The sequence below is a fragment of the Megalobrama amblycephala genome, linkage group LG8 (assembly GCF_018812025.1).
Source record: "Megalobrama amblycephala isolate DHTTF-2021 linkage group LG8, ASM1881202v1, whole genome shotgun sequence".
NCBI classification, from domain to species: Eukaryota; Metazoa; Chordata; class Actinopteri; order Cypriniformes; family Xenocyprididae; genus Megalobrama; species Megalobrama amblycephala.
The window spans coordinates 7,263,425-7,291,395 of NC_063051.1; the positions used below are offsets into that span (position 1 = coordinate 7,263,425).

The window sequence follows — 27,971 nt, forward strand, 5'->3', positions numbered from 1 at the left end:
AACTATACTTGTGAATGCTGAATAGTCATTCCATATAAAACTAATAGTCCTCATTTCATTGCTTGAGTCATTACATACAAAAATGTTGAACTAGTTGTCAAAATCTGTCAAGCAAATTTTACATATTTTTTTAAATCTTTTTTTTTTTTTTCCTGAAAATGTCTCCCAAATTGAACAATTTCTCTCAGATGAATCTCAACTTTCACTGATGAGAAGGTGTGTGTGAAGCATTAGTTGCAACCAATGATAAGCCACTTCTCTACAATCCCATAAACACCCACTTTACAAGCATATACGAACCAAGCAGGACATAGTGTGTACCATTTCTACAATACTGTGACACAGAAATGGAAGGTCAGCCTCGTGGAAGAGGGGTAAGGGTGCGGGGAGGAAGGGGAAGGGCACAAAAGAGGAAGAAGAGGCTAAGTACATAGGCAGATCCCTGATGAAATCAGGGCTACATTTGTGGATCATGTTGTCAATCACAGCCTCAAAATGGCTGAGGCTGGTCGAAAGGTGCAGCCAAATGTTGGGAGAACCACTGTAAATTCAATTATTCAAACATTTCATCGGGAGAACAGGTGTGTATAAATGGACAGTAATTCAGCACTGTACTGCACTACTGTCATTGTGTCATACATGAAGCTTGCAGTGGGACAAGAACTTGTCACTGTACATTTTACATTTAGACGTACAGCTTTACTGCATCACACATTTACAGTTTTTCTCAGTCGCTTTGGTGCATTTCTCACATCACTTTTTACATTTGCACAACAGTTAATGCAGTTCTCAAAACAATTAGTACAAACTGCAAAACCTAGTTGATAACCTGCAAAAGCGTGTCACTTGCTCAAAATGGATAGGTCATTCCTCAAAAGCAAGTATTCGTGTCAATGAAAGTGTCAGTGTCATCAAGATGAAAAGTCCTGACACCATTGTTTATGAACAAGATAGTCAAATGGCTTTGTCATGTTTTCATTATGACAGTTTACTCTGTCAATGTTTTCCAATGCAAAAAAGTCAGATCTTGGTGACACTACCTGAAAATGCTCAAGACAGCACTATATACTATTTGCACAGCCATTTGAAAAATACAGTAAAGTTACACATTACTGTATTTAGTGAGGTAACTGAGTACAAGACACTGAATATGTATGTTTCACATTTTTACTGCATATGCTCTTTGCAATTCTAATTTGTTCACAGCATTGTGCAAAAGAAAAAATACACCCTTATTTGCAACAAACATAAACTCCCTTTGGGTAGAGCTGTGCACAACTGTAAACAATATTGCAGTACATATGGCAAATCTTTACTGTAACACTACTGTACACTACAATACACTAAATGTGTGATGCAGTAAAGCTGTACGTCTAAATGTAAAATTTACAGTGACAAGTTCTTGTCCCACTGCAAGCTTCATGTATGACACGATGACAGTAGTGCAGTGTAGATTGTTTAGTGCTGAATTACTGTCCATTTATACACACCTGTTCTCCCAACGAAATGTTTGAATAATTGAATTTACAGTGGTTCTCCCAACATTTGGCTGCACCCTTCGACCAGCCTCAGCCATTGTGAGGCCGTGACTGACAACATGATCCACAATTGTAGCCCTGATTTCATCAGGGATCTGCCTATTGGCCTCTTCTTCCTCTTCCCCTGTTTTGTCCCCTTCCCCTTCTTCCCCGCACCCTTACCCCTTTTCCATGAGGCTGACCTTCCACTTCTGTGTCACAGTATTGTAGAAATGGTACACACTATGTCCTGCTTGGTTCGTATATGCTTGTAAAATGGGGGTTTATGGGATTCACCTCTGACAGTGATTGTAGAGAAGTGGCTTATCATTGGTTGCAACTAATGCTTCACACACCCCTTCTCATCAGTGAAAGTTGAGATTCACTTGAGAGAAATTGTTCAATTTAGGAGACATTTTCAGGAAAAAAAGATTTTAAAAAAATGTGTAAAATTTGCTTGACAGATTTTGACAACTAGTTCAACATTTTTGTATGTAATGACTCAAGCAATGAAATGAGGACTATTAGTTTTATATGGAATGACTATTCAGCATTCACAAGTATAGTTAATTTTGACTGACATGACATAAGCAAATGATAATGTTATAAAACAGCAGAGAGTTGTATGAAAGCAATTGATGCATGTCCAAAAGCATTTGCAATTTGTTCGAAGGAATGAGAAACTGCTACTATGATGTGCACAAATGACTAAATGTTGTGGAGGTTGAACTAACTGTTGTGCAAATGTAAATAGTGATGTGAGAAATGCACCAAAGCGACTGAGAAAAACTGTAGTGTATTGTAGTGTACAGTAGTGTTACAGTAAAGATTTGCAATATGTACTGCAATATTGTTTACAGTTGTGCACAGCTCTACCCAAAGGGAGTTTATGTTTGTTGCAAATAAGGGTGTGTTTTTTCTTTTGCACAATGCTGTGAACAAATTAGAATTGCAAAGAGCATATGCAGTAAAAATGTGAAACATACATATTCAGTGTCTTGTACTCAGTTACCTCACTAAATACAGTAATGTGTAACTTTTACTGTATTTTTCAAATGGCTGTGCAAATAGTATATAGTGCTGTCTTGAGCATTTTCAGGTAGTGTCACCAAGATCTGACTTTTTTGCATTGGAAAACATTGACAGAGTAAACTGTCATAATGAAAACATGACAAAGCCATTTGACTATCTTGTTCATAAACAATGGTGTCAGGACTTTTCATCTTGATGACACTGACACTTTCATTGACACGAATACTTGCTTTTGAGGAATGACCTATCCATTTTGAGCAAGTGACACGCTTTTGCAGGTTATCAACTAGGTTTTGCAGTTTGTACTAATTGTTTTGAGAACTGCATTAACTGTTGTGCAAATGTAAATAGTGATGTGAGAAATGCACCAAAGCGACTGAGAAAAACTGTAATACGTCCAACCATCTAAACATCCATCCATATGTCCAACCATCCATCCATCTATCCATCCATCCATACGTCCAACCATCTAAACATCCATCCATCCATAAGCCCAACCATCTAAACATCCATCCATCCATACATCCATATGTCCAACCATCTAAACATTCATCCATCCATCCATCCATCCATCCATCCATCCATCCATCCATCCATCCATCCATCCATCCATAAGCCCAACCATCTAAACATCCATCCATCCATTCATACGTCCAACCATCTAAACATCCATGCAAACATCCATTCATCCATCTAAACATCCATCCATCCATTCATCCACCCATCCATCTGTCCATCTGTCCAACCATCTAAACATCCATCCATCCATCCATCCATTCATACGTCCAACCATCTAAACATCCATCCATCCATCCATCCATACGTCCAACCATCTAAACATCCATCCATCCATCCATCCATCCATCCATCCATACGTCCAACTATTTAAACATCCATCCATCCATGCAAACTTCCATCCATTCATACGTCCAACCATCTAAACATCCATCCATCTAAACATTCATCCATCCAAACATCCGTCCGTCCATCCATCCATCCATCCATCCATCCATCCATCCATCCATCCATCCATCCTTTGAAATATTTAAACATGGTCTTATTGTTGTACTGCTACATTGTAAAGAAAATCTCAAAACTCACATTGGACAAATCAGTTGGATAAACAGAGTAAATTAAGTTTAATTTACTAAAATCAAAAAAGTAATTTTAAGTGTGATTTATGTAGATTTAAATAATAATAAATAAGAATCACATTTGTCAATAACATTGGTGCATCCGAAACGGCGTACTGTCTGAGTAGTTGCTACATTTGAATTCAAACTTACTTTGTGACCATTAAAAAACTATTCTATATGTTTCGAATGAATGTAATCCAGATGTACTACATCCACCATGTTGTCAGTATCATGTGACCTACAGTACCAGCATCATTTACATTGCTTCACCTCCATTCATAAATGTTCTTCCATGGCCTCATGGGATAGTAAAGTGTCCATCGAATGCACACTTCAGAATCTTGTGGGACTGGTGACATAATCTGCCCTATTAACATAACAATAGAAATGATAATCAAAATGATAATTGTTAGTTTTGACAGAGTATCTGAGGCACGAGCTGTAAAGGCCCCGCCCTCTTCTGCAACTGGGGAGGGGAGCAGCAGCTCATTTGCATTTAAAGATACACGCACAAAAACAGCATGTTTTTCCTTCCACTCAAAAATGGGCATTTACAACATGGAATAATGAATGATCTGTGGGGTATTTTGAGCTGAGACTTCACAGACACATTCTGGAGACACCTAAGACTTATATTACATCTTGTATAATAGGTTCCCTTTAAGAATAATGTTAATTACAAATAGACACATTACGGTAATGTAAAGAAAGTGTGTAATTGTCATGAAAATAATGTCACAAAGCAAAAATCTTCATGGTCATAAAATAGGCTTTATTTCTTTTTGTGCAAAATATATATTTTGTCTGCATTTTTGGGGTAAAATGGGACTTAGACATGTTTTTTTTTTTTTGTGAGAATTACCTATTTACAGTTTTTCTCCATTGGTTTGGCTCATTTCTTGAAACAGAAATTACATTCTCAAAACAACATGGACAAATCTCCAAACCCCTTGGCAATTGTTCACAACAGAATGGAATTTCTCATTCATTTCATCAAATTGCAAATGTCTAAGTACATGTCTCAATGTCTCAGTACATCTTTGCAAATGATTAAGTACAGGTAGCCTACATTTAGCACAATTTCCAAGTGAATAGATCTTGTTGATCTAAACTGATTGTTGATTCTCAGTCTAATGGTCGTTCGCTCCAAAACGTGTCAGCATAATTTCATTGTATAAGTCATCACATGCACAATAGTCTGTTCAATTGTCAAAATTAGTCAAGAACATAATACCATGAATACCATATATGAATCCTTGGAACATTTGATAAATTTATTACAGCAATTGACAGTCAGGTGAAACTAGAACTTGACTAACGAAGGAGGCGAGGGGGCAATATAACTATGTGTGCTGCCATATCTGAGAATGGTGTGGTCACTCACATCCCCAGACTTGGCCCATGCAATACACAGAAGCTGTGTATAAACATGAGTGAACAGTTTTGGGAGAGATATGAGCTTTTGCAAGTGAGCTATAGTGTTGTACTGAACTGTAAGACTGTTTTGCCAAATGATCTTAGAGTTTTGAGAATATGATTTCTGTTTCAAAAAATGAGCCAAACCAATGGAGAAAAACTGTAATACTGACTTGATGTTGCATTTGGGTCATGAGATGACCTGATATAATTAATTTATTTATCTATATTAAAAATTTACATTTGTAAAAGTTCTTAAAATGGACTGACAGTACAAAAGGCAACAACAACAGCAGAAAGCATTGATCGGTTTGTGCAGAGCACGGGCCATCAGCGGGAGGGTTTTGTTTATGATGCTAGTAAAGTGTCTATGGTCATTAAAGGTGAACACTAATGTACTGTGCATCATCCCTGAGCCAAAGCAATCACTGACCTCATTGATTATTCTTCCCATCTGCTTCTTATGGAAGTGGGAAGCCAGAGCAACCTGATGAAGTCATAATAGTACTGAAATTACCATATGGAACCATTTCATGAGTGAAACCTAATAGAGAATAACAGACACATGCAAAGATGCACATTTCTCTTTGAGGCTGCTGAGAAATGTTCAGTCATCTTTGCAAAGTAGAATTATTTATGCATTATCAAACTCGGTTGCAATAAAGCTTCTCAGTGCAAATCATGTTGGAATTGATTGAACAAATTACATTTGTGATAGCGATCAAAGTTCTGTACAATTTGGGGTTCATTAACAGATGTGTTGAATTATTCAATATGTATTCTACTATTGATTCCAAATGTATTTTGAATTTTAAACAACACTAAAAATGTCTTTGCATTATATAAAAAATATCAAATCAAGTGGCATCTAAATTATGCTATGTAGAGTTTTTAAAAATGAATATGCTTGTTTTCATTTGGAATTTTTTTATAATAATAATAAAAATAATAATAATATTTTTTAAGACAAACCAAACTGTAGCTTTAAGATAATAACACACAGGTTGTTATAAAATATGTTAATTTTAAATATTTATCATAAGTGATGATAAATTATGAAAACAAATGTACATTTAAACAAATGTATTTTCACCACATGAGGGGGAAAAATCATGTTAAATCATAATTATGACATAAAAAGTCTAAATTATAACATACTAAGTCATTTATGAGATGAAAAATCAAAATTATGACTTAAAAATCATAATTGTCATTAAAAAATCATGTCATAATTATGACATAAAAGTAAAAAGTATGCCAATTTAGATTTTTTAATCTCATAATTATGACTTAGTATGTCATAATTTCGTCTTTTTATCATAAGTGATTATAAATTATTAAAAAAAGATATGCCTCTAAACAAATGTATGGAAGCACATTTCCGCCACATAAGGGGGAAATCATAAAAAGTCTAAATGATAACAAATTAAGTCATATTTATGATATGAAAAATCTAAATTATGTCTTAAAAATCATGATTATGTCATTAAAAAGGCAAAATCATGAATTGAAAAGTCTTAAGTCATAATTATGATATAAAAGTAAAAATTTTGACGTATGTCAATTTCGAGTTTTAAATCTCACATTTTTTCGACTTTTTAGCTCATTATGACTTAGTAGGCTATGTCATAATTACGACTTTTTATGCCAACATTTCGACTTTTTATCGTTTTTATCATAAGTGATTATAAGTTATTATGAAAAGATATGCCTCTAAACAAATGCATGGAAGACCATTTCAAACACATAAGGGGGGAAAAAATCATGTTAAATCATGATTATGACATAAAAAGTCTAAATTATAACAAATTAAGTCATATTTATGAGATGAAAAATCAAAATTATGACTTAAAAAAAATCATAATTATGTCATATTTCATTAAAAAGTCAAAATTATGAATTAAAAAGTCAATTATAAATAAAATGTCCAAATTATGACATAAAAAGTCATAATTATACATACAAAGTTGAAATTGTGACATAAAAAGTCAATTATGAAATACATGAACATGATTTTTTTTTCTTATGAGTCGGAAATGGGCTTCCATACAGATGTCAAAAGGTCTGATATTTTGTCATCTATGGCAATGACATTCATTTATCACGTACAACGAGTCAGTCGCCACCAGGGGGCGCCATTTATCCATAGCCCCGCGCGCGCAGAGATCTCCCATGGGTTCCGAACGGATGCTTGAAGTGCTGAACACTTGAGAGGCGAGTCGAGCACCTCACCATCCCTCTCCACACAACACAGCGAGCAGCCATCCTGAACACATGACTGCAGCAGCCAGAAGCCCCCACTAAATAACCACATGAGAAGGCTATAATGGATAAAGGGATTTTGCAGATTTGAACCCTTCGTTATAATAACTGCAACTAAAGATCTCATCATCCATGCTTATTCAGATCCGTTCCAGCGCGCAAAGTTCAGACGCATCTGAAGGAACTTTGGAGAGTGGGAGTTTGAAGGACTCATCTGAGACTTTCTGAACTGGTGCAGGAATCGTTTTAATTTGATTTGCATTCTTGTTTGAATCTGTAGGTGATGCTTTTCTCGGGAGCGTTTTTGCGCAAAGGGAAATTATCAGTCGTTGGCACTGCTGGGGTTTTACTTCTGACAATGAAAAGCAAATGAGACGGTTATCCCTTCACTTTTATTGACGGCTCAACGACAGGTAAGTCCTGGGTTATTTTCTATTAGAAATTAGCCTTGAAATTAGAAACATTCTTTGTACATCTGAGTGACTGACTGAGCATAAAGCATGTTGGAAATAGTCTTCGATTTTATTATAATTGTTTGTTTATTTTTAATATATTGTTATCATTTTAGTTCCAAATTAAAAATAATAAAAAGAAACAAAAACAATATATATATATATATATATATATATATATATATATATATATATATATATATATATATATCCTAAAGCACTTTTAAAATGTGACTAGACATAATCATAGTAAATAACTTGAACATAATTGACAGCTATTCTTCCCAATGCCTGATTTAAAGTGTATTTATGCAGATTTACTATGTGTTTATTTTATAACTGTGTGGAATTTTGATTAAAAAAAATGATATAGAGCCGGTGTTATGAAGATGGTAATGGTAGTGAGAATACCAGAGCTGAAGATGATATGATGTCGATGGATTGGGTAGTTAATAATAGAGAGATGATGATGACCACTAAAGTTGGACATTGCCTTTTATGGTGGAACATGAGGAACACCCAGCCGACCGATGTGAAATCCTCTGTGGTGACGGGTTTGAAAGGTAAATCGGCTTGTTTGGATCTGAATCATTGCTGATTGTTGTTGGGGTTGCAGATCAATGTCACATTACCCATAATTACTGAACAAGTATTATTATAGTCAGTCAGCATCTGTGCTGCAGGCCACAGTACAGGTGCACCCTTGCAAATAAATGCAATGACTGTGTCTGAAATACTCAAAATGCTGCCTTATCAGGCAACAATAGGAATGCATGCTGGAATCCAATGTTTCTGTAAAGTTTGGCTGACATTCCTTAACTTCTTCCTTTAAAAAGCAATCCAATCAATTCCCAATTCCCAAAATTAAGTCCCTCCCTACAAGTTTTTTCCTGGAAGTAGGCGACGTCACATTTACTGAAGTAAATTCCCTGCATTCTTCCTTTTATCATTTTGTTTGGAAGGTATGAAGGGTGTATAGGGAACCAAAAAAACTGTTCCTTGAAACGCTCTTCTGCGTCATCTTGCCGAGCCAATTGGAGGTGCTGTCATCGCACAGTTGTGTACGCCACTTGCCTGTGCAAAGAATTATGGGAGCGAATTGTCCATCAGTTGTACCCCTTGAAATCCTTCATTCCAAAAATCCCTTTGAAGGGGCCAGTTTTGAGCACTTCGGTTAGGAATAGCCCTTCAATATGCCGGCCATGATTATCCTCACTCCGAATTGGCCTTGTTTCATGTTGAATTTAACATCATCTACTGAAATTGCTCCATCTAGTGGTTTTTAAAGTCATTTTCATTATATATATATATATATATAATAGAAGAAAATTTATATATATATATATATATATATATATATATATATATATATATATATATACACAATGAATCCCATAAATCTGTGTGTGCAGTTAAGTGGTTGGTTCAGAGAATAAAAATGGCATCTGATGGATCAGTTGAAAGTAAATGAATTTATGAATGCCATTTTTCCTTTCAACTTGAATTGTATTCCTACTAAGCATTGTGGTTATTAAATATTCACTTGGTTGTGTAAAGCTCATTTACATTTGTTGTAGATCATCAGAATTCAAAGCCTTCGAAGAAATGGAGACGAAGTTGTAATTATGATGTGATGATTCACAAGTGATTTTGATGCATGTAATGATTCACAAGTGATTTGGTTCATTTAAGTGATTTTGTTTGGAAGTAAATGGACACAGTTACGCACTTTCATATAACTTTCGCTCTTTTCACATCCTGACAAAGACAGGCTTTTTATGAAGCCTTTTAGCGCAATTGGAACAAAGTGAACAGAAAAGGTTGCACAATGATATGTATTTTATCATTCACATGCTGGCGACAGATAATGATGAGAAATTATATCTGTTGTCTTATGAACTGGCAAAATAAGTAGTATTTTCTGGCATGCTTTTTCACTATTATTCATCAACAGTGCACACAATGCGTACAGATTTAAATAATCAGCGGTTGTGTCCGAAAGCTGAAAAATGCTGCCTCTACAGGCAGGATACAGAGGTAGATAGGCAACGAGGCATGTACCTTCATCTGATCTATTTTTGATGGCAGGATAGATGTATCCTTCACTGCCTACAGTATGATATCACACAATACTGTGTATTTAATAATTCCATGATAGTTGAGCTATAAAAATAAATATACCATCTGAAAGTTGCAGTTGGTGGTCAATTTCTGTGTAAATGTACATTTTTTATCATCTTTTTTTCACTTTTGATGTCATTTCCAGCGAGAAATTACTATTAAAGTAATTAAATATTCACTTTGTGATCATCAAAGGTCTCTCTAATTTGTTGCAGATCATTAAACCGTTTTGCTGTATCAGAAGTCTGTTCGAAATCGGTTTTGTGAAATACGTCTGCTCGCAAGCGCTGCCTGCAAAGTCATTGCCTGATTGGGCAGTGAGTGATGCAACAAGTCAGCTGACCCAGCCAACATTTCCAAATGACAACTTAATTATTACCAATAGCAATTAGCTTTCATATAATTCTTTAACTGACATGCCCATGAGTTCCACTTAAAGGAATGAAAAGTTTTACTCGAATTTTTTCATAATTTACTCTGACCGTACAATGAAAGTCATTGAGGTCCAAAACACCCCTTTTAAAGGGTTAGTTCACCCAAAAATGAAAATTATGTCATTAATGACTCACCCTCATGTCGTTCCAAACCCGCAAGACCTCCGTTCATCTTCAGAACACAGTTTAAGATATTTTAGATTTAGTCCGACAGCTTTCTGTCCCTCCATTGAAAGTGTAGGTACGGTATACTGTCCATGTCCAGAAAGGTAATAAAAACATCATCAAAGTAGTCCATGTGACATCAGAGGGTCAGTTAGAAGTTTCTTGAAGCATATAAAATACATTTTGGTCCAAAAATAACAAAAAATACGACTTTATTCAGCATTGTCTTCTCTTCCGGGTCTGTGTATATCCACAGTGACGCTGCTTCTTCTTCTTCTACGGCGGTTGGCATCCAGCTTATTGGTGCATTACCGCCCCCTTCTGCTCCGGACAGTGACGCTGATGATGTGTTTTCTTGATGTGTTTTCAAATGTTTTCTTGAAAGGTTAAAGGTAGGGTAGGCAATTTTGGAGAGGCTAGCAATAGCAAGCTAGCTTTTTGATCCAAACCTGTAAGACCTTTGTTCATCTTCAGAACACAAATTAAGATATTTTTTGATGAAATCCATGAGCTATCTAGCCTCTGATAGACTGCAACACAAATACCACTTTCAAGGCCCTTAAAGGTAGTAAAGACCTCGATAAAATAGTCCACTTGACTGCAGTGGTTCAACCTTAATGTTATGAAGCGATGCAGTTGACATAGTAAACATACAGTGCAGCGCTTCCGGGTTCCGCTCCCGTGTCAGCATTACACACATAGGCTCCGATCCCCCAGCACCCACGGAAATGGTCAAGCAACCCCGGGAAAATACAAAATATTCTCCATATATTCAAAATAACCAATAAAAAAATTGATTGGAGCTTTCAGACATGATCTTCACCCTTTTTTATAGTTTATTTAAGGCCATTTCTATGGCAATATTTTAATAGCAAACTTCGAGAGCGCATCCAAGTGATGTGTGAGCACAAATGGCTCTTCTCTCGATCAGATACATACGCGCGCTCAAACTCAAACTCTCCTTGCATCAGATATCAGCGAGAGCATGACTCGCGACAACACTCGTGAAAAGAATGTGCTTTTGGTTAAAAATTGTCATCTTGCTGCACGAATATAATGCAAATGAAACATCCAGTTGACGTTGAATATGAATTTGAGTTAAATAAGAAGCAAACTAGCGCTGAAAAGTGTTGTTTTTGAAATTATGCTGAGGAATGTTGTCTTCAGACATGCGCATCAATCTATCGCTTGACTTTTCTTTTCTATGATCACACGTATGCGTCGTGCTGCTCACGTGAACAGCGTCGACCAATAATGAGCCGGCGTTCGGACGTAGAACACGGAAGCGCTGCATTGTGTGTTTATTATGTGTGTGTTACTGTGTTTTATATATATATATATATATATATATATATATATATATATATATATATATATATATATATCAGTGGTGCGCGGTGGTGTTTTAAAATGAGGTTAAGTTAACCCTTAAATGCATACCTCGGGTCTTTAGTGACCCGGGACGTCATTCACTACCCTCCTCCTCGTTCATTTTTTAAAATTAGACATCAACCTTCTTGGTATTGCTCAATCAATTCATTATAAAGAATATAACAAGAAAAAAATCATAAAATTATAAAGGAATGCCTGTTTTTGTATTAATTTTTTGTAAAAATTGTGTAGGGTCGCAAACAACCCGAGGTGTGTATGAGTGTATGTGTATTTTTTCTGCACAGCAATAATTGAATCTTATAGATGACGGAATAAGTGCAATTCACCTTTATTCCACAAGGTGGCAATGTCTTATACACAATGCTGAAGTGACGACTCATTTAGACAGAAAAATAAATAATAAGAAAAACATGAAATGGTTCAGTGATTTACTGCAGAGCAAGTACTGAACACAATCAAATATGACTGTAACTGTCACTGGATGAATCTGGTGAAGCTGTTAGCGATCGAAATATTGATTTTGAAGATGTTGAAAATTATATAATTTTGAGAATATGTTTGAGATCGCGAATAGGCTCATATTCGTGACCTCAAACATAAAACTAGCCCATTATTTGCTGAATTTACTGGGAAATGAGCTCTGACGAGGACAGTGATGATGGCATAAAACATCTGCTCAAACTGAGCCCTTTCAAGCTCCAAAAGGTAACAAAATATGATTTATTTTATTCTTCTGTAATTGTTACTCTGATATCAGAGGAGTTTTATATTATCACGACAGGTAGAGATCCTTCTGTGTTAGATATAGATCCGGGTCGATAAAGACCCGAATATGTAAGAATGATTGGCGAAACAGTAATGCATTTAAGATTTCATAAAAAGAGAGACCAAATACAATTCTATTTGTATTTTTACACTATGAAATGTTCTATTTATTAAAACCAAGTGTAAATTTAATCAAGTTAGTGTTTTTATGCATTTTTACAATTATTCCAAAATAATAACTAAAGGCTGTAACAATTTATACAATATATATTATTTATAAACTAATATTCAGCTTTTCTTTTTAATAGTCAAATTATTTCCAGCAGTCATCAAGCTTGTACACACTGGTCACTCACTCACAGACACAAAGATGTACCTTTAATTTCACCACGCTGATTGCTCACTAAAAACCCCAACAGTCATCATGTTTTCAGGCCATTTCGAGTTTGATTTTGACATGAAATAAAGTGGTGATATCTAAGTGACAGTTGTTTACTTATATTTTTAATTAGTCTTCCCGTCCTGTCTTCATTCAGGCCGATTCGATGATTAGACCATTAAATATATAAATATATAACAAAAAGTGTTTCTGAAAAACATTACCTACCCTACCTTTAATCTATTAAATGGAGTATACAAATCATCAAATAACCATTAAATATGAAATGTCTGTACAATATGTATTCTTTTATTAATTTGTTATTAGGGCTTGATTTTGCATTTTGACTAGTCAGGCCAATAATTTTATTATACTAATGTGTCATTACAAATGTTTTCAACTTTATAAAACTGTTTAGAAACAGACTAGTTCATGGGTTCACTGAGATCACCCCCTGAAATTTAGAAACTTTTCAAAACAGTTATGACGTAACGAAGCCTTGTTTACAGTCAATCGCGTGACTTTGGCTGTTTTTATACATGCTCCGAACCGCTGATTCGAAACAAAAGATTCGCAAAGGTTTCGAAGCTTCACAAAGCAGTCTTTCGAAAACGTCCATCACTGTGTTAGTAATCAAGACCAATAGCATATTCACTTATAGCCTGTAATGAGATCCTAAGTGTGAAAATGAAAATGAACCATGCCGTAAAACAAGAGCAGAGCAGCAGGAATGAAAGCGAACACCCCTGCTTATCTTGTCAGCAGGGCCGGCCCTGACTTCACCAACTCTCTGCACAACTTCTCCTCCTTTTACATCCCCTCCTTTGTCTCCATCCTTTTCATCTGCCCTTCATCTTGCTTTTCGTGTCTCATGTGCGGTCAGCTGTTTTTTGCAATTAGCGCTATCATCGCATTTCATCCAACAGAACAGTGGCTGTAATAACCTTACGGCTTTTGTTGCATGCTGATACTATTCGCCCTTGATTAATTGCGCTCCCAGGAGAGCGACTGGAGAGCCGCCGTAGATCTTCCCTTTCACGCCCCGTGACAAGTGACCCATTACTGTGCTTTATAGATCGCCGTCAGCAGCCTTTGAAAACGCCTGTGGGCCTGTTGGGCGATGATTTTATTGTGCCGTGTTATTTGTGGGAATTGCTGACAGACGGACCAAAGGGCAGCTGCGGATTTTTTTCGGTTTGTTTCACTGTGAAACGTGCCGCTGCTCTGTTAGTTTAAGTCAATGTGTCTGCTGGTGCAACTTAAATTGGTGATGCTCGCCGGGTCACGCAAACAAAGGTCACAGCGTCGCAATCTGTCTCACATCTCAGAGCATCATTTGACAGTCTGATGACAGATCACAGTGCATTACAGAAACAGACGCTCGCTTTCACCCACATATTGGCATTTCAGATCATTTTCTGCAGCACCACTGAGAGAATTTGTTACTTGTTGTACTTTTCCTATAAAAGGAATAGTTTACCCATAAATACAAATTCTGAAATTCAAATAATTTTTTTTTTAATTAATTATTTACTTACCATCATGTATGGAAGCTTGTTTCTGCCACAGAATAAACAACAAAAAAAGATAATTGCGACGGTTTTTCTCACAATTACGAGTTTTTTTTTTAAAACTCGCAATTGTGAGATATAATATCAGAATTGCGAGATATAAAGTCAGAATTGGGGGATATAGACTCACAATTGCAAGAAATAAAGTCAGAATTGTTTATATTCCACAATTCTGACTTTTTTTTCTTGCAATTCTGACCTTTTTTCTTGCGCTTACGAGTTATGCAATTCTGATTTTTTTTTGCAATTCTGACCTTTTTTCTCTCAATTGCGAGTTTATATCTCACAATTCTGACTTTTTTCTTGCGATTATGAGTTATATTACGCAATTCTAACTTTTTCTCACAATTCTGACCTTTTTTTCTTGCAATTGTGAGTTTATATCTCACAATTCTGACTTTTTTTCTTGCGATTGCGAGTTTATATCGTGCAATTCTGACTTTTTTCACAATTCTGACCTTTATTGCGATTATGAGTTATATTACGCAATTCTAACATTTTCTCGCAATTCTGACCTTTTTTCTCGCAATTGTGAGTTTATATCTCACAATTCTGACTTTTTTTCTTGCGATTGCAAGTTTATATCCTGCAATTCTGACTTTTTTCACAATTCTGACCTTTATTGCGATTATGAGTTATATTACGCAATTCTAACATTTTCTCGCAATTCTGACCTTTTTTCTCGCAATTGTGAGTTTATATCTCACAATTCTGACTTTTTTTCTTGCGATTGCGAGTTTATATCCTGCAATTCTGACTTTTTTCACAATTCTGACCTTTATTGCGATTATGAGTTATATTACGCAATTCTAACTTTTTCTCGCAATTCTGACCTTTTTTTCTTGCTGTTGTGAGTTTATATCTCACAATTCTGACTTTTTTTCTAGTAAACACATTTATAATGTTTTTTAAAGTTTCTGTTAATTAAAGAATGTATAATGTTTTCCACAAAAATGTTAAGCAGTACAACTGTTTTCAACATTGATAATAATCAGAAATGTTTCTTGAACAGCAAATCAGCATATTAGAATGATTTCTGAAGGATCATGTGACACTGAAGACTGGAGTAATGATGCTGAAAATTCAGCTTTGCATCACAGGAATAAATTACATTTTTAGATATATTCAAATGGAAAACAGTTATTTTAAATGGTAATAATATTTCACAATATCTCTATTTTTACTGTATTATTAAATAAATGCTTTTTAAATAAAAATAAAAGTAAAAAAGAAGTTTATATCTTGCGGTTCTGTGGAAAAAATAAAAAATAAAAAAGAATTGTGAGATAAAAAGTCTTTTTATTTTTTATTCAGAGGTGGAAACAAGCTTCTATAATCATGTCATTGAAAACCTGTATGAACTCAAAAGAAGATCTTTTGCAGAATGTCCTGGCTGCTTATTTCCATGCATTTACTATGAAACAATTTTCACTCAGTAATTGCTAGTAAATTTCACAAATAATTACAAAGAAACAGCAACACATTAAATTGAACATGACATTTTGACGCTGAAAGGCTGAAATATTTTCTCCAAAATTTACATTTAAGTACTGAGTAATATTAAGTAACTACATGTACTTACTATAGGGTTAGGATTAGGGTCTGGTTTGGTTTAGGGTCAGTTGTATGTAATTATGCATAATAATGCAAAATAGTAACTACATGTAACATATGTAACAATGACAGTGTAAAATAAAGTGTTACCAATATTTTTTTAATTTACAGTGAAACAAAAGTGAAAAAGTACCATGAAATAGATTTGACATCTTCTGAAGCCATATGATGAGGAAAATACCAAAATGCAAGCTATTATTCACTGAAAATCCTTTTAAAATCTCATTCACTTCTTCATTCATGCAAATGTGTCATTGATGATGACAGAAATGTTATCTTTAGGTGAACCATTCCTTAGCGAGAGTTTGCAGCAAAAGTATGCTTTCATATGTTTCAGAATATTGCTCTTGACAAGATGAAAATAATCCCTTGCATTTCTCCTTCCTCTTACAAAGAACGATGTTTTTTTCCCTAATGAACTGGATATCCTACACTGAAAGTGACAGCATTTTAATGAAGAGTGCTTTTCTAAGCGCTTCACCTGACAAGATAGTAAAGGCCAGTTAGATTTGAACAGATATTTCTCATTTGTAGCCGTGGTCAAGCTCAGGTACTATCCATTTGAGAGCGTGTGACCTTCTGATCTGTGAGATATAGATAGATGGCGGTCTAGCACGTAGGAGGAGCTCTCAGACTTCCTCTTAAAGGCAGGTCAATGCGGCAATCGTTAGCAGTAATAGGATGACAAGATACTTTTTACAGACATTTGCGCTAGCAATTATACAGAACTTAACATTTGCTTTTAAGGTCAGGAACATTAGAACAAGACTAATGGATCTGTGAACTACACATGAAGCATTTCTTTATCACATTTAGTTTTCCTCTGCAAGTATACGTATGTGTAAGAAGCAGGTGCATGAATCACTTCTGCTGTTGCACAATGGTTTCAGGAATAGAAGCTTCTGGTAAGCAGGTGGTGTCTAGCGGCCTTTTTGTTTCCTACATCAGTGGCTCTCAATTGGTGGTTCGCAACCCAGAAATGTAATTCTAAATGCAAATTATAACATATATGAAGTATATTTATTACATATTTTTGACATTATTTTTTAAATAATCCAAATGATATAACTAAATATAATAAAAAAATAAATAAATATAAATAATAAATAAAATAAATATAATATAGTTAATAATATAGTAATAAAATATACTAAGTATTAATATAGTATTTACCAACCAAGTAATATCACTAAATATATATTAACATTGTTTTAGAAAAAGCAATATATTATTAATAAATTTATATATATATATATATATATATATATATATAAATTATATTAATTTTATCTATAATATATAAACACCAAATTATTAAATATATAATAATAATAATAGAAAATATATATATATATATATATATATATATATATATATATATATATATATATATATATATATATAACATTTATTGATTATATTAATAAATAATTATATTATTATTATTCTAATATTATTATTAAATATAATAATTTTATCTATATAAACAATAAATTACTAAATATGTAATAATAATAATAATAATAATAATAATAAAAAAAAAATATATATATATATAGTGATATTACTTGGTAGGTAAATAATATATAAAAATTAATTAGTATATTATTTAGTATATTATTCATATAGATAAATAAAAAAAAAAGGCTATTTCCATCCATTGCCTCTTGATGTGGTTTTTATCCAGTTCTGGAGATTTAATCTGTCTCATATATGCCCAACAATTTGCAAAATTAATGTTCATAATAGTATTAATACATTTCAAATTTTATTTACATTTATTTATATTTTTGTTTACTTCTCCCTCTTGATGTCTAATGTAAAATCATGGTCCTAGGCAAAACCAGTTGAGAACCTCTATTCTGCATCTGCTATAACAGTCTTATACAGTCATATACTTATATTATACTTAGACCTATATTTCTAGCCACACCAAGCGATCATAGATCATCACTCGGACAGATTTCGTTTGGAGGGAGGGGTGTTTAAGATCACTATACATGCATGAGATGGCAGGTGATTTATTGCAGAGGCGAGGCAGAAGTGCGAGAGGCCCGTCCAGCTTGTTTTGTTTCCTGAGGTACAGAGCGCTGTAGTCGTGTCCTCGGCCTTTAGCCTGTCGAATTCTAGAGGCTGTAATTTGGAGATATTGCTTTGCATGCTTGTGAGAGGGAACTGCAACCGATGCGAGATGGATTTGCCATTGTCTTCCTGCCTCAGAAATGAGGCTTCGCTCGGTGCAATCACACCGTTGCTGTGTCAAATTGAAATCATGCAGCCAGTCTGGTCTCTGTTAGCAAGAAATGGATGAAACACAGGCACATTGTAACAAGGGCTCAGCAACTATGAGCTTTTCAGTCAAAAAAAACAATGTTTTATATGTTACCTAGGTCTTTTGCATCGAGATGGGTTAGATGGGTTGTTCAATAAAACCATATGATTACTTGCTTTATTTGAACCAATTATTGCCTCATTATTATATATGTATTTTAAGTCATTTTAAAGGCTATTGTCCACTTAGGTCTATTTTTATTACCATAAAAAATATTGTCTGATTAATCATCAAAATAATCAACGATTACTCGATTACCAAAATAATCGCTAGTGACAGCACTAGATTAGGTAAAACTTCAGAAATGCACCTGCATTGTTTTGCATTTAGTGACTTTCAGTCGAATAAAAAGAATATTTTTCTAGTCATATATTTCTTCAAAATAGTGTTAAAATATCGTCTCGTTCTCGTGAAGATAAGTGTGTATCGTCATAGCCCTAATGTCAGGTTTTTGGAAGGAGCGAGGACTCAATATGCAGGGAAGAGGGCTTTTATTAATAATAAAATGAAACAAAACAACAAAAACTACCCCGAGGGGGAAAACAGACTAGACAAAAAACTTGACTTGGACTTGACTTAACTGACTTGACTTGGAGGAAAAACATGAGGGAATAAACGACGACGAACCAGCACAGGACTGCAAACACAAGGAGAATAAATAGGAGAGCAAACAAGGCAGGTAATGAGGGAGGACAGGTGGGGCAAATCAACCAATGATCAGGTAACAAGGTGGGCGGGGTCAAGACAATAGACATGAGAGCACATGGCACAAAGAAACACATGACAAGCCATGTGCTCACACCAAACAAAACAAAGACACAAGCACATGGCCAATGAAGACAAATCACAAGCCATGTGCTTACACAAGACGAGACATGAACACGTGACTATGAAAACTCATAAGCCACGTGTTCACACAAAACGAGACAACATGAGAGCACGCAGCCCGTGAAACACAGACTGCGTGCTAACACAACACAAGACAAAAACACAACATGAAAGCACGCGGCAGGTGGAATAACCGCGTGCTACACAAAACATGAGACAAGAGCACACGGCAAGTGAAAGTACACAAACCGTGCGCTCACAATAAAGACAGGACTGGGAGCGCGAGTGTCCGAATCCCGACATGAAACCGAAACCAAACTAGACATGGGTGCCGGGATCCGAACGCCACGCTCCCAACATGAAACAAGGCACGCAGACGAGAGAGCGCACGGCTCGAGAACACTCGAGACCGTACGCTCCCACAAAAACAGGACAAGAACGGGAGTGTCAGAGCTCTGTCACAAAACCAAGGAATAAACTAGACAGAAGTGACAGAACCCTGACACCTAATGTTACCCTTCCGTTACATTTTTGTCGTTTCATGAATTGTTTAGTGTTCCATAAATGTTTCACTATGTAAATGTAGCTGGAAAACCTATACTACTATATTTAAAGGGATCCTTGATTATGATTTCACTTTTTTAACTTTAAGTTAGTGCGTAATGTTGCTGTTTGAGCATAAACAACATCTGCAAAGTTATGATACTCAAAGTTCAATGCAAAGGGAGATGTTTTCTTTTATAAAAATTGCTTTTTAAGGACTAAAACAAGCTTCTTCCTGGGTTGGTGACATCACAAACCCCAAAATTTACATAAACCCTGCCCCCAGGAACACGCAACAAAAGGGGGTGAGGCCATGTTGGGCTGCTTTAGAGAAGAGGAAGAGTAGAGTGTTGTTACCATGCCGTCATTTTACGCCGGACTGCTTCACAAATGAGGATCAATTCAATGCTGGATTTGCACAAAAGATTAACATGACGGCACATGCTAGTCGATGAGTTGAATCAACTCCACAGCAACTACATAAATTTATCCACTAACCATTCAAAAACGTCCAGTTTCATTCTAAAAGTTGTAACTTCTTCCTGAGTCTCTCCATCAGTGTCTGACTCCAGTTTGAACAATGTAAGGCTGAACACCGTTACTGACAATCCTCATTTTGGCTGCGTTAGATTCTCCAACTTTGTTGTTGTTGAGCAACTGAAGAGTGAGCTGTTAAAGCTCCGCCCTCTTCTGGAAAAGGGGCCGGGAGCAGCAGCTCATTTGCATTTAAAGAGACTCACAAAAACGGTGTGTTTTTGTTCACACCCATATGGGGCAAATTTGACAAGCTATAATAAATGATCTGTGGGTATTTTGAGCTGAAACTTCAGACACATACTGGGGACACCAGAGACTTATATTACATCTTGTGAAAAGGGGCATAATAGGTTAGGCAGAACATTATTAAAGACCAGATAACTTTGAAAGAACATTCTGTTAATATTACTAGAAAGAGAGTTTGTACATAACTTTGAGAAAATCTTGCCAGAACGTTCTCCAAGTTTCTGAGAACATTCCTTGTTAGCTGCGATGACAACATGCTCATAACAAGTACCCCCTGTCTTCCCGTTTACCGTCTTCACTTAGTGTGTTTTCATTCATTTTAGCACATCCACCTGGTTTTTACATTCATGCAGAGCTAGCATGGATAATGAAGCAGCGATGGGGATTTTTCCTCCATCGAATCCTAATCTTTGGGTTTGTAATTAAAAGTACTAAAGCAGTCTCAAAACAGCATGCTTGAATTACCAATTCAGAGCCACTGCAGAGCATTGAATCTGCAAATATAGCAGCTACAGCACACATTGAGATGGATGTCACACTCGACGTAATGTGTCCAAAGCTCAGTTGCATAGCCAATTGAGAAAGCTGTGATGGCTCATAGGAGCCGCGGCTTATCTCACTCTGTGTGTGTGCAAGAACAATGACAAAGCCTCTACAAAATAACAACAAATAGTCAAGTGACAACACAGAGACGAAGATGCTGGTCCTAATGATGGCTGTTATATAAATGAATGGGTTATATAAATGAAAGGATTCTGAAAAAATATATCACTGCTTCCACAAACATATTAAGCAGCACAACTGTCATCGACACTGATAATAATAAGAAATGTTTCTTGAGCAGCAAATCAGCATATTAGAATGATTTCTGAAGGATCGTGTGACACTGAAGACTGGAGTAATGATGCTGAACATGATACTCCATTACTCCAACTATTTAATATATTTAATAATTATGATATTTTGAAGACAACTGAAACAAAATTAACATGGCTGGCAATAGATTAACCTAATCATTATTACTCTAATGTTTAATTTGCCATTAAAGTGATAAAACGCATATTATTATTCTCAAGACATCATGATAATGTTCCCAAAATTAATTCTTTTTTCTCACCCGCTATTGTAATTTTATGTTAGATGTATGAACTATATTTATTGCTGTCTATAGAAAATCATTATGATTAATCTCAAGGTTGTGTGCTTTAGACATAGTCTAAGAAAATGAAATAGTAACAGTATAAAATCCAGCAAAAACACTGTGTTAACTTAAAATTTCTTCTCATATTTTCCACAGTCTATTATAGCATGCCCTCGTGGCCCCTTTGGCAAGTATGTAAACCCCTGTGTTAGGCTTATAGGCAATATTTCATACTTGTTGAGCTTCGACAGTAATTACATTCCGCCTCACAAAATCTGTAAATGACCAGGCCCAAATGGAATTAGCAGGATTTTTTTGTTTTTGCATTTTCTGTGTGGATTTTAGGGCAAATCTGTGGAAACATTAATCCTAACCTAACCCTGATTTAAATAAATGTAACTGCAAATCCATTTAATGAATTTCACAGGATTAAACATTCAATTTAAACCTCTAGCAATAAACACCAACTATGGCTAGAAAAACTGATTGTAATAGTGCTTCTTTTGCCTTATTTAATTTCATTATGAAATTAAAGGTGATTTTTAAACATTAAAATGTTTTCTTCCATGCCATCTTAATATGCTGAGACAGCTACAGTGTAAGTAAACCATTCACAGTGCTGGGTAGTAACTGATTACATGTAATCTGGATTACGTAATCAGATTCCAAATATTAAAGGTGCCGAAGAACATGTTTTCAAAAGATGTAATATAAGTCTTTATTTTTTTTTTTAACTGCCTATCATTATAAATGCGCTGATTCAGGGTATGCGGCCCCTTTAAATCTCGTGCTCCACGCCCCAATAGCTCGCGCTTGCCTTAAACACCATAAACAGTGTTCACACAGCTAATATAACCCTCAAAATGGATCTTTACAAAGTGTTCGTCATGCAGCATGTCTAATCGAGTAAGTATGGTATTTATTTGGATGTTTACATTTGATTCTGAATGAGTTTGATAGTGTGCTCCGTGGCTAAATCTAACATTACACACTGTTGGAGAGATTTATAAAGAAAGAAGTTGTGTTAATGAATTATACAGACTGCAAGTGTTTAAAAAATGAAAATAACGACAGTCTTGTCTCCGTGAATACAGTAAGAAACAATGGTAACTTTAACCACATTTAACAGTACATTAGCAACATGCTAACGAAACATTTAGAAAGACAATTTACAAATATCACTAAAAATATCATGTTTTCATGGATCATGTCAGTTATTATCGCTCCATCTGTCATTTTTCGCTGTTGTCCTTGCTTGCTTACCTAGTCTGATGATTCAGCTGTGCACAGATCCAGACGTCCTGCCCTTGTGTAATGCATTGAACATGGGCTGGCATATGCAAATATTGGGGGCGTACACCCCAACTGTTACGTAACAGTCGGTGTTATGTTGAGATTCGCCTGTTCCTCGGAGGTCGTTTTATATAAGAAGGAGGAAACAATGGAGTTTGAGACTCACTGTATGTCATTTCCATGCACTGAACTCTTGTTATTCGAGGTAAATTCAATTTTTGAATCTAGGGCACCTTTAAGCACTTAAAATACTTGTAATCAGACTACAGTTACTTTTTATTGATTACAATTTGTAGTAAAATGGTAGTAAATCATTCATAATTTGTTGATTCTCCCTAATTCCTTTTCATAATTTAAATTTTCCATTCTAAAAAAAGCATATCGCTTATATACTTTCAGAAAGTGTTGTGAAATTGCACACACAGACATTTCAAACACATTTTTTATTATAATTTTCCTATTTTTTCTTTGAAACACATTTTTTTTTTATTTTAAAATAATTTATTTTAATTTTTTATGATTTATTTAAGATTTAGCTTTTCATTAAACTCACAAACCCACCAGTCTGGGAAACTGTAACGTAATGTACTATTTAATGCACTTCATGTTGTTGATAAAGAATGAAATACATTTTCTTTATCTTTGTATTTTTATATAAATATGGTACAATATTAAATTCAATGTGACAAACAAGTTAGGTCAAAAGTAATCTAAAAGTAATCCGATTATATTACATTAAATGTGTAATGTAACGGATTACGTTACTAACCACAATTTTTATCATGTAATTTGGAATCAGTAACAGATTACAATTTGCAAGTAATCTACACAGCACTGACCATTCAGAGGTTAAATCCCCTGAAATGTATGACGCCATCTCATCACATAGCCAGTGTTGGGGGTAACACATTACAAGTAACTCAAGTTACGTAATCAGATTACTTTTTCAAGTAACTTGTAAAGTAACGGATTACTTTTATATTAACAAAATATCTGAGTTACTTTTCAAATAAGTAACACAAGTTACTTTGTTTTCCCATTTATTGACTGACAGCTCTCCCATGTAGAGAGAAATCAGAAGTAAGTGATTGTTCACAGTGTAAACAAAGAAACAGCCCAGCCCAGATTAGAAAAAGTAATGCAAAAGTAACACAACATATTACTTTCCATAAGAAGTAACTAAGTAACGCAATTAGTTACTTTTTTAGGGAGTAACACAATATTGTAATGCATTACTTTTAAAAGTAACTTTCCCCAACATTGTACACAGCAACAAACTCATCCAATGATGTGAGTTTGGGGGCGGGACGTTCTTTGTGTGCGACCACTAACAAACAGGTGGAATGATCCGGAAACCCATATGTCGTTGTTTTGCAATTCCGTTTGGAGACTCTAGTGTTGCAGAAGTTACTTCACCTTTAAATAGTTTTTAGAGGGAAAATCCATTAAACTGAATTTAGTTGTTCATCACATAAGCAGCTAGTTGGGAATCATTACTCTAAAAATCGCATAACCTTGATTATGCAACAGCGTAACCTTGCGGATATTTTGCAAGTGATTATTCCCTGCGCCGACGTGCTCTTTCTTGAATGCAGCTCCATGTGTGATTGGATTTAGCAGAGAGCAGGGCGGCTTTGTGAGCGCAGAGAATGTGAGTGGGCATCCTGGAAGCTTCTGTGCCACCACATAATGCTTGACTGATGTGAGGAGCGAGAGACAAAGAGAGAGAAAAAGAACGAGATACTGAAAGAAACAGAAGGAGGGAAGGAGAGGGAAGGGATAAAGGGACAGAGAAAGAAAGGGGGATACAAAAACGACAGTGCATGAGAGAGGGATGAGGAAGACAGGCGACAGAGGCCGCATGTTTTATAGATGCCATTTAAAAGAGCGTGCTGGAGTGGAGGCAGACTGCAATGAACTGTGACCGCGACAAAACACCAAGACAATAAACAAACAAATTGGTTGCCTTGGAGTCGTCAGTGTGCCATCCCGCCTCCCACCGGAGCGAGAACATCCCCACATCCTGCACGGTGTGTTCCTTTGAGATTAAAACAGGAAATGCATCTCTCTCAGTCTCATTCTTTCTCTCTGGCCACCGGGTCTCGATTGCTCTCATTTTTTCTTCTCTATCTCTCTCTACCTCCTTATGTCCCCAAAGGAAAGTGTTATTGCTCAACGGTTGCTTTTTCATAGCTCATGAGATCTCAGTTATGTTTCATTCAAGTATCAACTTTTTTTTTTTTTCTTAAAAGAGATGAAAAAAAGTGAGACAATTGCAAATAAAAACTAAAGTTTGTATTGGCAAGATTTTTTAAGTCTCTTATGCTCACCATGGCTGCATTTATTTGACCAAAAATACATTAAAAAAGTGATATTGTAAAATATTTACTCCCCCTCCCCCATTTTAATATATTTTAAAAGGTCACATGGTCCTTCGGAAATCTTTCTAATATGCTAATTTGGTGCTCAAGAAATATTTCTTATTATTATCAATGTTGAAAACAGTTGCGCTGCTTAATATTTTGAGGAAACTTTAATATTTTTTTCAGGATTCTTTAAAGAATAGAAAGTTAAAAATAATAGCATTTATTTTAAATTAATATGCAAATGAATTTGAAATGAATATTTGAAACATGCCTTTATTGTCACTTTTGAATGATACAATGCATCTTTGCTGAATAAAAGTATACATTTCTTATATATCATATATATATGTATATATATATGTGTATGTGTGTATATATATATATATATATATATATATATATATATATATATATAAAGTGAGATAGGTAAAGCAGGTCTCGCTCTCCATTTAATATAATTTTCTTGTAGAAACAATTTAGATATAAAAAGAGCTCAGATTTTACTGTTTAGATGTTCTTTTTTCATTGATCTGTGACATTGATCAGATTATTTTTGTTGATTTTGATGAGAAATATTTGAGAATACATTGAAATTTTTTTTTGTTTGCAAAAATCTGAGCAATTTGACTTTTTTTAATGGCAACGTCTATTTAAACTAAGTGAAAATAGCATATTTTCTTAGTGATAGATGCTATTTACACTAGTTGAAAATAGCGACAGATTCCATTTACACCATGTAAAAGTATCAGTTCTTTGCAATAAGAGTAAATAGTAATTAGATGCTATCTATACTTTATATTGGCAGATACTATTTGCACCTCAGTATTTTTGTACATTAACAGGATGCAGTAATATCTTAGAGTGTAAATGATCATATTTATTCAAATATGATCATTTACCCTTATTGGGAGAATAAAAACTCTCCCTACACCTTCCCCTAACCCTACCCAAATAAATAAACAATAAATAATTAACACTTTTAAGTTCGCAGTTTATTTCCACTTTTAGAACATTATTTTCATTTTTATTGAAAATAAATGCAAGCTCGGCAAAAGGCAGATTCGAGCCCGTTTCGATTGCGTTAAAAGCCAGGTTTGTGAGGCTTACTTGCTACTGCTGCGCCACTGAAGACATTGAAGTCCGTGCATCTTTTTTAAAACTCGAGTGGCCCAACCAGACATTAGTGGGTGGAGCTAGTGTAAATAGCGTTTGCCAAAAAGGGACGCTATTTGAATTTAGTTTTGCTCTCATTTTTCCCTGAAACTCTAAAAGAGACACGTGAGATTACTGGAGTCTTATTCTCAGGGGATAAATATCCATTTAATCTCATTGCTCTGATCTCATAAAGAGATCTCATTTGTAATTTTACTTTCCTATGTATCTACATATTTATTTCTGTACCTCTTTTTTTATTCCTACTTGCAAACACACCAAAAGTAATTGTGTATATATGCTACGGTAGTTATGTTTTACTGCAATAACATCTGAGTTTGAGTGTTTTTCTTATAGTCCGTGAGCCGGTCGCTGTATGTCCACTGGTTGCCCTGGGCTCCATCAGGCTGAGTTTATGTGGCAGTCTTGTTGTGAGGCGCTGTGTAAACACAGTGAAATTGCTCAGGGCCAGATTTCTCTCTCCGCACTCTCTTTTCGATCCCACCGGACTTATTTTCAATATGCCACTCTCAAAGCAAACCATATTACCATAAGCTCTCTCAATATAGCAGGGCTGTGCAGAAAAATATCGTCCCAGGCTGAAATTTTGATGATCAGCTTAGCGTGACTTTTTCAATTTTCCCATGCCTACCTGATTTCAGATCGAGCGCTCATTAGTTTACTTTCATTTACATGTTTGGAAAGCACGGACGGACAAATTGAGATGCGCTTGGAATTTAGTTGGTACAGCCACATTGTTTCAGGCACTGGGTCTAACAGCAGTTTGACTTACTGGCTTATTATTATTATTCTCAAAGCTAGGGTGAGAACTGGTTTTGTTAATTAAAGGAGTGGTTGATTATGATTTCACTTTTTTAACTTTAGTTAGTGTGTAATGTTGCTGTTTGATCATAAACAACATCTGCAAAGTTACGACGCTCAAAGTTCAAAGCAAAGGGAGATCTTTTCTTTTAAAGAATTCTCTGTTTAAGGACTAAAACAAACAGCTGGTAGAGACTACAGTGAGCTTCTTCTTGGGTTGGTGACATCACTAACCCTAAAATTTACATAAATACCGCCCCTGAAAACATGCACCAAAGGGGCCATGTGAGGCCATGTTATTGCAATACAGTACATAACACAAATGCAATAGCATGTCATAAAAAGCAAGATGACAACATAAGTTATAACCATAATTCATAATTCATAAGATCTTACAACATTTCCCACACGAGCGATTTATGGATTATCATGACAGAATATGCTATACAGTGACT

General features: G+C 35.2%; 1 protein-coding gene across 1 annotated transcript in view; it reads left to right on the plus strand.

Moving 5' to 3' along the window:
- Positions 1–7,232: 7,232 nt before the first annotated feature.
- tafa3a (TAFA chemokine like family member 3a) overlaps positions 7,233–27,971 on the plus strand; it is a 123,762-nt gene continuing 103,023 nt past the window's right edge. Inside the window, exon 1 of the mRNA XM_048198989.1 lies at positions 7,233–7,776. The gene's annotated coding sequence lies outside the window, so the exon portion shown is untranslated. The remainder of the gene's footprint in view (positions 7,777–27,971) is intronic.